Source organism: Lactuca virosa, chromosome 5 (assembly GCF_052849685.1).
Source record: "Lactuca virosa cultivar CGN04683 chromosome 5, Lactuca_virosa_CGN04683_v6, whole genome shotgun sequence".
Classification (NCBI taxonomy): domain Eukaryota; kingdom Viridiplantae; phylum Streptophyta; class Magnoliopsida; order Asterales; family Asteraceae; genus Lactuca; species Lactuca virosa.
In genome coordinates, this window is record NC_136430.1 from 132269243 (window position 1) to 132278104 (window position 8862).

General features: G+C 34.8%; 1 long non-coding RNA gene across 1 annotated transcript; it reads left to right on the forward strand.

Annotated features, from left to right (window-relative positions):
- The first annotated feature begins 204 nt into the window (after window positions 1-204).
- Window positions 205-1837, forward strand: LOC145117073 (uncharacterized). The gene is made up of 5 exons (XR_013712480.1): window positions 205-429; window positions 987-1040; window positions 1128-1178; window positions 1407-1473; window positions 1636-1837. It is a non-coding gene; the product is annotated as an uncharacterized LOC145117073 (long non-coding RNA).
- The last annotated feature ends 7025 nt before the right edge of the window (window positions 1838-8862 follow it).

An 8862-nucleotide genomic window follows, 5' to 3' on the forward strand; every position in this document is an offset into this window, starting at 1 on the left:
ATTTTTTTAATTAACCCATGTAATAAATGGGATTACATGGGTCTTCTACCAAATAAATTTTATATACTCCATTTTTTAAAACCCAAAATATTTGACTAGAATTATTTTATTTTTCAGATTTTATTTATTTTTTTTTTAAAAAACTTTGAATTATTTTTATACATACACCTTAATCCCTCTCCCCCCAAAAAACGAAAGCTTTCATTTTAGTTCAGTTTTCCCTAAAAAATCTATTTCCTCCTCTCTCGATTTCGTCTCTCTGCCTATCTCGATCTCGCCTCATCTTTATCTCGCGATCTAATCTATGTTCCTCTCAATCGGTGGCATCTGCATATGAAGAATTTCGATTAGCGATCCAATAACCCTTTGCACTATCGTCACATAATCAAGAACTAGAAAGATGACTCGATGCAGGCTGTAGGATGCCAGGTCAGTGTTCTTCCCTTGAAAACATATTATTTTCTTTTTTATTTATATACTTTTCTGGTTGAATGTCAATAGATACCTACCATGTATTTGATGCAGTAGATCCACTGGTTTAATATGATGATAATTTTTTAGCTTTTTCATTGTATTATTTGTCTTGATTTTTCATTTTATAGAGTTAGTTCCTATAATCACTTAAATCATATTTCTGTTTTTCTAAATTACTTCCCGATTTCTCATGTTTCTGCGATTTTCCCCTGAGTCATGGAAAATCTAATTCGCCCTTTTGCGCATTGGTACCAGTCTCCTACTTTTTTTTTCAATTACATAAACAACAATTTGTTGATCTCAATATTTATATTTTTAGTTAATATATCCGTTACCCATTCGCCCTTAGTCATTGGGTACCTCATCCAATCCGATTTGACAATACTAAACCTATTATGATATGATTACCTTACCTTTTTACCCAATCATTACCAACTTCTCCAATTGTTATCTCAGTGGTTAAATTTATGCAACTTCTTTTCACTTATTGACTTTCAACGATTTTTGTGTAGAAGAAAATGTCAACCAGAGTTTGCAGAAACATTTCCCTGGAAGAAGTTCATAAGGTAGACTTTTTGATTGTTGAATGCTTTTGTTTACTAGCTTTGATATTTGAAAGACTAATTATAATTTTTTTTAATGACTGAATTCAGGTATAAAATATCATAGAACAATGTTTATCACATTACATGGACATGAAGCAGGTGATAGATATTCTCTACACTTATTTATATTAGCAATTTGATTCTGTTTCATCATCCTCATTCATAATTTGAGTCACTATTTCTTATGTGGCTTGTTATGTTTGGATTACATAATAAACTTCACTCTTTACTCTCATTAACCAAAGTTTTGACAATGCATAATGGTTTATGTGGGAAAGAAAATATATATTATTGCTCTTATAGTGATTCTGATTTCCTTGATGTTAGGCGTGCGTACTTTGGTAATGAGCTATGTGCTATTATAATCACATTTTGAAGTCCTCGTGACAATAAGGTTTGTTCCTTAAATTATTTTCCTTAATGCATCACATATATATTTTTTTCATAAACTAGTCTATCAAATTACATAATTTTTCCTTTTTGTTTCAAATTTTGACACTAACAACGTTTTGTTGCTACATGTGACAACTCTAACAACCAATCTAAATGAAAACAGCGAAACATCAAATATCTCAGAAGCCAAATAAATGTTTTACAAGGGTAGATGTCATCAACAAGCAGACAATGAGCAAGACCAACAAGTCGAAAACATTGGAAATATAGGTCATAGGTCATACATTAATTACCCTTTGCAAGTATTGTAGATATATTTTGGTTACAATTTTATATATTTAGTATTTAAATTGATTTTTTTTGTATGGGTTTTGTTTTACAATTGTTAACATGATTCAATTTATATGTTTTATAATGTTTATTGTTGTATTGTTTGCAAAATTTCAAAAAAATGGCTAATATGCCTAGTTTCTGTATTGTCATGTTTAGATCATATTTGTGTGTCAAATTATAAAAAAATGACATTTTATTATACAAATAATGTGACAATATGAAAGACAATAGTCATGTTCATCTAAATTGTGTGTGTTGATTAGACACTAATGACTACAGCTTAAAAAACTCGTTATGATTGTATACAAACAATAGTTACACTCAATAATGTTTGTGTGTGTAAATGATAAAATAGGTTATACTAATACCAATTTTTGTGATAACAAACTGATTATTGGTCACAATTACAAATACTATTGTGTCTATAAATAGATTACAATTATTTTTTAATTGATTTTCTAAGTTGAAATGATATAAAATAGTCATAGTTACGACTTTTTATATGTCTAAATGATAACATTGGTTATGATAAGTAATATAAATATAACCGTAAGCTAATATTAAATCCATAATTTTAATAAAATGTGTGTATTTATAGTATTTATGATCACGTTTCACTTAATTGTGTCTCTATATGATATACAATAGTCACCAAAATTGATTGTTTTTGTAACTAATTGTTATTAAATCGCCACTTATGGAATTAATTACATGTGGCCATTTAGCGAACATGGTCATGTTCACGATAATTACATGTTTGCAAAACATTAAACTGTGTGACAATATATTAGTAAAACACCACACTAAAACAACATGCATGTCGCAAATTGGTGATATACAGTCACTACAATTACTAAATAAATGTGTCTACTGACGGTTTAACGCCACAATATTGGATAAAATAATTGATTTTAGCAATAAAATTCCCTACCAAATAGCCACACTTTTATAATACAACCACATTTTTTTCATATCATACGGACACTACATTTTAAAGTGACCATAAGACCCATACGATGACGTCACCTTCCGTCACACTTTCAGCGAAAAAAATAAAATGTCACTATATGCATATGGTGTGTCCGTTGATCATTTTTGTAGTAGTGAAAACAATGACACAAAAGGTTTACCATACATACTTCTATTCCAAGTTTGAGTAGTGACCACCAGGTCCTTTGGTTTCCTCATGGCTCTTCCAGTCCCAATTATATATCCTGTGCTTATGATAGTATTGGGACCATACTAACGTTCACACCTATATATAACTGCTTTTGGCATTACCACGAAGTCTCATGTCTCACTGGTTTAGATTAAAGACCGGTACACCTAATTCACTTCCTAAATTCCATAACATAGATACAGTCTATAGACTAAATAAAGGTTCTCTTCCAGGTCTGTCATCGACAACAATAAACCAACAACTTTCAAGGCTTACCAAATTTGTGCAGTCCAGTCATCACTCCAAGATGATCTTCTATTTCCTTGATACACGTAACACTAGTCGAACTACGAATATTCTAGGATAACTGAGCTTGCATGTCACGAGAAAATTGAGACATTAGGAATGCAACCCACCTTAATCCTTTCAGGTAATTCAAACCACTTCTTGTTGCTCCTTGATTGTTTTTCCTTTGATATAAAACCATTTCCTTTAATGTTGAGCGATATTAACGATTACAACATCCGCGAGAAAGAAGAGAGCATTTTCCTATATCGAAAAGAAAAAGAGTCCTACACGTACATACAGATAACATATGACTCTCAGCACCCCCCCCCCCCCTTTATGAGTCTAAACCACCTAAATGAGCCAATGTACACTGCGAGTTTGAACACCGACATCTGTATTCAGTTCGCTCACAACATCGCTATGATACAAACTTGTAACATTGTGATTTTTACCACATTTTTTTAAAACACTTTTTAGCAAAATATGTTAGCAGAAGACTTGGTTATTTCAAAAAATCTTCAAATCACCACGTCACCTTAAAATCCATTCATAATTTCAAACTATTTCAAACATAACCAAAGTAAATGTGTAATTTGATAAAACATGTAACGTGTCCAAAAAGGTATCACTATAAAAATCTAACTACCCATTACGAGACCCAACCTCACCAAGCCATGCGCCTAAGTTACCTGCATCGATCATAAAGGTATATAACAAGAAATAAATGTCAGCAAATGATTCGTGAGCAGCAAGTTGTGCATAACCAAAGGGAAAACATACAATCCCCTAATGGGTCATCCACACAAATTAGGACAACGAAACAACAAAATAGAAAACAAAATTCAACTGTATATATCATAACTGATTTCAATCATTTACACTAAAACGTTGTACCATATCATTTTAATTTTAGTTTCACCAATTTTATTTATCAACATACTTTAACTATTTATTACATATAAATCAATTCACCTTTTATTTATTACATATAATTCAGTTTCACTGTTATGGAGTGAATTATAGAAGAGTTTGATGGGTTTTGAGCATTACAACATCCCTATGGTGCACACGCAACCCTAATTGCTTTCGATCTAGGTTTTTCTCAAGTTATACGTGAATAATAATTTTCCAAAGCAAAACCCTAATCTAGCATACATATTTTCGGATTCAATGAATAAAACAATAGTTAGAAGAATGCCTTTCTTGTTGATTCCTTGATCTTGATCTTCAAGAGCTTAGTGCCTCAATTGTTGCACCTCTAATGGAGTCATAAACACCACAAGAAAAAGATGAACAAGAGAGAGAGCATGGAGGCTTATTGAAATCGGCTAGGGGTTTCTCTTAGAAAGCATAAGGGCCGAATTCTGTAAGCCATGTGGCCTATTTATACTTGTGGCTGCTAGCTTTTTAGGCGGAAACCCTAATTTGACTGCTTAAGCCTTAAGCAGCCCATGGACACCTTCTAGAATACTTCTTGGACGAATTCTCTATGGGCTTCCCATACATTTCGTCCAACCTTATTCCAAGGTGATCCATGAGCCCAATTGCAACTATCAGTGATTTGCAATATCAATCCTCGTTCTTTTAATCAGTCTCTTTTGATCGCTAATTTAATTCCAAATTAATTCTTGATCAATACTAATTAAATAATATGATTTATCAATTAATATATTATTCTTATAATATATTAATAAATCATTTGTCAACCTCTTTCTCACAACTCATCCTGCCAAGTTGCTATGGTGAAGGCAACCCAAAAGGACCAGGCTACTATCGGGTCAAGTACATACCAATTATAGTTATGGGCTTAGACACCTAATCCAACAGTCTCCCACTTGGATAAGTCAAATAACAATAACTTCAAGTATGACTTCAAAATCCGATTAGCAATCGTAGCTCTCAAAAGCCATTGTCGAACTCTGACCTGCGTCCTTTAGATAAGGGATCATATAATCCTCTGTTCTGCAAGATATCATGTGGACAAAGGCATGGAACATAATCATTCTCAATGTCCAAAAGTTAGTTTCCCGACTTCCGACTTGTTTGACATAGAACTGAATTGAACACATCAATTTAGTCCTGACCGGGCCCGACACATAAGTCAACACAAAATCATCGAGGGGCCCAAGATATCGCTTTTACCCTCCTAGGATAAAAGAAATAGATAAAATTTGACTTATATGCTTTTACTATTTACTCGTCAAATCGTACACAACAACACGTTTTATAACATCAAGTTACTGATGCGTTTGCGCATTATCAATGCACAACTGACTAGTGAACAACAAATCATATATCTCGGTTTAAAGATTATACGATGTTATCGTCTCATAATCACTTGTGATGGATTCCATGAAGTGATTCAAATGAGCGTGGTTTTAATCCAATACTCAAATCTTATTTCAGAAGTACTCATGAATGTTGTAGCAAACTTTTGCTATGTCTAAGCACTTAGACAATCTACAAACCAATTCATGACAGTCTAACCTCATAACTTACTTGCAAAGTATGATTGACTGTGGATAATTTGAATAATATAATTATTCTAGAAGTAAAACATGCAAAAGTGATACAATAGTAAACAATTGACACAAGATAGTAAACTTTACTCATAAATAAATCTCCATTACTTAATCATCAAATGTCAATTACATTTATCTATTACAAGTTTCTAAACAACTACCTAATCACTAAAACTAATATCGTCCTTCAGACCAATGCTCCTTGTATGCTGCAAGTGCTTAACCCTGCTCAGAACATTTGTGAGGGGATCTGATGGGTTCTCCTCTGACGATACCCTCTTGACTGCGAGGAGTCCCTATTCTACCCGATGTCTGATGAAGTGGTATTTTCTGTCGATGTGTCTGGATCTACCATGATTCCTTGGTTCCCTGGATAAGGCATCCGCTCCTTCGTTATCACAGAAAATCTCCATAGGCTCCTTTATGGCTGGTACAACTCCAAGGTCTCCAATGAAGTTCTTCAACCATATTGCCTCATTCGACACTTTGCTCGCGGCTATGTACTCTGATTCGCACGTTGAATCAGCCATGGTATCCTGCTTCGAACTTTTCCAAGTAATTGCTCCTCCATTTAGGGTAAATAACCAACCCGATTGAGAGTGGAAGTTATCTCTGTCGGTCTGAAAGCTGGCGTCACTATACCCTGTCACTCTCAAGTCATCACTCCCACCAAGTGTAAGGACCCGGTCCTTAGTCCTTTACAGGTACTTAAGAATGTTCTTAACTATAGTCCAATCTACTCTACTCGGGTTCCCTTGATATCGGCTAACCATGCTCAACGCAAAAGCCACATCAGGGCGAGTACATGTCATAACGTACATGATCGAACCAATCGCGGAAGCATATGGAACCTGACTCATTTCTGTTATCTCGGCATCGATACTCGGACTCTGAGTCTTACTCAGCTTGGTATTGCTTTGGATTGGCAGTTCCCCCTTCTTGGAATTCTCCATGCTAAAACGTTTCAGCACCTTGTCCAAGTAAGTACTTTGACTAAGTCCTATTATTTTCCTACTTCTGTTTCTCAATATCTTTATCCCTAGAATATAAGCATCTTCTCCTAGATCCTTCATAGCGAAACACTTCCCAAGCTAGGACTTAACTGAAGGGTTTTGAGCATACTAACACTCCTAAGGTGTGCATGCAACCCTAGAAACCTTGGATCTATGTTTTCTCTATTATACATGCAAACTTTCATTTTTCCAAGGTTTCATCCTAACTAGCATACCATGAAGTATATGTAATACAAAAACTAGTAGAATGGCATACCTTTTCTTGTAGCTTGATGCCTTAAGCCTTTTAGATCCAAGCACCCCAAGTGTGATGCCTCAAATGCTTCACACAACACCACCAACATTTGGAAGAACTTGAGAGAAGTATACTTGCACTCAAAATTGGCTAGCCCTCTTTCCTTTTACTTAAGTACCGATTTTGGTAGCTATGGGGTCCTTTATATAGTGTGACACAACTAGGGTTACACCATGCAAACCCTAATGTGCATGGCTTTCCACATTCCTCATGCTCCATGGGTTATAACCTCCATGGAGTATCCATGGGTCACCACATAGGTTTAGCCCAACACAAAGGATTATGGATCATAAGCCCACTATATAAGATTAAATGATTTATACAATCAATCCCCATTTATTTAATTAGTCTCTTTTGATTACAAAATTAATTCGAAACTAATTCTTGATCAATACTAATTAAATAATATGATTTCATATTAATATATTAGAGCTTATAATATATTAATAAATCATAAGTATCCTCTTCTCAAAAGTCCATCCTTCGGATTGTTCCGGTGCCATGCAACCCAAATGGACCATGCTACTCTCGGGTCAAGTGCATACCAATTATAGTTATGGGCTTAGACACTAAATCCAATAGTCTCCTACTTGGATAAGTCTAATAACTATAACTGCAAGTACGACTTAAAACACCGACTAGCAATCGTAGCTCTTAAAAGTCTCCGTCGAAACGAGACGCTCCATTTTAGATAAGTGATCATATAATCCTCTGTTCAGGATATCAGCCAGACAAATACATGGAACAACGTCATACTTATTGTCCAGCAGTTTGTTTACCGATTTCCGATTTGTTTGACATAGAACTTAATCAAACACATCAATTTAGTTCAGACCGGGCCCGACACATAAGTCAAAACAAAATCATCGAGGCGCCCAAGATATCTCTTTTAATCCTCCAAGGACTAAAAGGAACAGATAAAATTCGACTCATATGCCTGTACTAACTATTCATCAAATTGTACACATCAACACGTTTTATAACATCGAGTTACCGATGCGTTTTTGTACTATCAATGTACAACCAATTCATAGTCAACAACTCATATATCTTGGTTTGAAGACTTATATAATATTATCGTCTCACGATCACTCGAGATAAATTCCATGAAGTGATACAAGCGAGCACGGGTTGAATCCAATACAATTCAGACAAATCTACGAGCCGAATTCATGACAGTCTTGATTCAATACCTACTTCCAACGTATGATCGACTGTGGATAGTTTGAATAATATAATTATTCTGGAAGTCAAAACAGGCAAAGTGAAACAATAGTAAATGATTGGCACAAGAAAGTACCATAATGGTAAATAAAAGCACCTTTTATTTAAACATCAAATGTCAATTACATTTCAACTATTACAAGTTTCGAAAGCTATCTAATCAGTAAAACTAATATCGTCCTTCAGCCAGATACGCCTCGCATGCTGTAAATGCTTAACCCTACTCAGTCCATTCTTGAGTGGATTTTCTGGGTTCTCATCCGATGATACCCTCTTTGCCACGAGGAGTCCTTCTTCTATTCGATGTCTAATGAAGTGGTATTTTCTATCGATGTGCCGGGATCTACCATGATCCCTTGGTTCCTTGGCTAAGGCAACTGCACTCTCGCTGTCACAGAAAATCTCCATAGGCTCCTTTATAGCTGGTACAACTCCAAGGTCTCCAACGATGTTCTTCATCCATATTGCCTCCTTCGCCTCCTCGCTTGCTACTATGTACTCTGATTCGCAAGTTAAATCAGCTACTGTTTCCTGCTTGGAACTTTTCCAAGTTATT